Below are 2,076 nucleotides of genomic sequence, written 5' to 3'. Positions count from 1 at the left end.
TCACCTCTACCTAGTTCAAAATATTTTCATCACCCCTAACGGCAATCCTGTACCCATTAAGCAGCTACTCCTCAGCCCTCTCTCAACCAGCCTGTGACAACTACTAATCTGCTTTCTGTCCTATGGATTTACCTATTCTAAATATTTCATATAAATGAAATTGTATAATTCCTGACCTTTTGTGTCTGGCTTCTTTCACTTAGCATAATGAATTTGATGTTTGTTCATGTTGTAACATGTATCAGCCCTTCATTTTTATGGCTGGATAATATTCTATTATATGGTTATACATATTTTATTTACCTCTCCATCCACTGGGGGACATTTCAGTTATTTCCATCTTTTGGCTATTGTAATTAGTGCTTCTGGGAGCATGTACAGATATTTCTTAGAATTCCTCTTTTTAATTATCTTCCTCAATGGTTGCACAATTTGACATCCCCACCAGCAACATACATGGGTTCCAATTTCTCTACATCCTCACCAACACTGGCTAATTTGTTGTTGCTTTTTTTCATAGCCATCCCAGTGGTTGTTAAATGGTAATTCATTGTGGCTTTGATTTTTGTTTCTCTAATACATAAAGATATTAAGTATCTTTTCATGTGCTAGTTGGCCTTTTGTACATCTTCTTTGGAGAGATGTCTATTGAAGTCTTTTGCTCATTTTTAAGCCGTGTTGTCTTTTTGTTGTTCTGTTGTTATTTATATATTATGGATATTAGACTTTTATCAGATATATGATTTGCAAATATTTTCACTCATTCTATACACTGTCTTTTCACTTTGATAAATGTCCTTTGATGCACAAAATTTTTAATTTTGATGTAGTCTGATTTTTCTTTTTGTTTGTTCTTGGTGTTTTTGTGTCTTCAAATTTTTTTCTGACTCACTGTATCTTTCTTTTCCTCTGCAATTCCAGTTACACATACACTAGACATTTGGTATTGTGCCTTAGGTCCTGAGGCTCTCTCTTCTTCAGACTCTTTCATTTGTCATCTCCATGCTGTCAAGTTGACCTAGTACTTTAAAATTTTTCCTTTGCATCATTACACATAGCCGTTTTAAAATCTATGTGTTCTAGCTCATTGATGCATCTCCTGCGAGAATGAAGACCATTCTCAGCAATCAGACTGTTGACATTCCAGAAAATGTCAACATCACTCTGAAGGGACGCACAGTTATTGTGAAGGGACACAAAGGAACCCTCCGAAGGGACTTCAATCACATCAATGTAGAACTCAGTCTTCTTGGAAAGAAAAAGAAGAGGCTCCGAGTTGACGAATGGTGGGGAAACAGAAAAGAGCTGGCTACTGTTCGCACTATCTATAGTCACGTACAGAACATGATCAAGGGCATTACACTGGGCTTCCGTTACAAGATGAGGTCTGTGTATGCTCACTTCCCCATCAACGTTGTTATTCAGGATAATGGTTCTCTTGTTGAAATCTGAAATTTCTTGGGTGAGAAATACATCCACAGGGTTCAGATGAGGCCAAGGTGTTGTTTGTTCTGTATCTCAAGCCCAAAAAGATGAGTTAATTCTTGAAGGAATTGACACTGAACTTGTATCGAACTCAGCTGCTTTGATTCAGCAAGCCACAACTGTTAAAAACAAGGATATCAGAAAATTTTTGGATGGTATCTATGTTTCTGAAAAAGGAACAGTTCAGCAGGCTGATGAATAAGATCTGAGTTGTCCATCTACAGAAACAGCAAGATGCCAGATGATTTTTCAAACTTATTTGTGATATTTTAAAGATGCAATAAAAGCTATCCTAAAAATCTATGGGTTCTAATTCCTGTTGGACTTAATGGTTTGTTTATTCTTTTTTTGAGAATGAATCATATTTTCCTAGTTCCTCAAATGTTAAGTAATTATCTATTATATCCTGGAAGGTAACTCCATTATATTCCTCTAGAGAATGGGTATTTTTGTTGTTTTGGTAGACAAATAACTTGGTTGAATTCAAGTTGCAACTATTTTTGGGGAGAGGGTTCTAACCTCAATCCAGTTCCTCTATCTGTAGCTGGACTGCTTTAATTCTGCACCCCCCCACATATGTGGCTACATGGT

At 36.4% G+C, this 2,076-nt stretch overlaps 1 pseudogene; it reads left to right on the top strand.

Annotated features, from left to right (window-relative positions):
• Positions 1-1,107: 1,107 nt before the first annotated feature.
• Positions 1,108-1,689, top strand: LOC114223549 (large ribosomal subunit protein uL6 pseudogene; annotated as a pseudogene).
• The last annotated feature ends 387 nt before the right edge of the window (positions 1,690-2,076 follow it).

Source organism: Eumetopias jubatus, unplaced genomic scaffold (assembly GCF_037043125.1).
Source record: "Eumetopias jubatus isolate StellerSeaLion01/CBP00866 unplaced genomic scaffold, mEumJub1_p1.0 scaffold_4, whole genome shotgun sequence".
NCBI lineage: Eukaryota > Metazoa > Chordata > Mammalia > Carnivora > Otariidae > Eumetopias > Eumetopias jubatus.
This window is presented reverse-complemented; position numbering and strand designations above follow the sequence as displayed.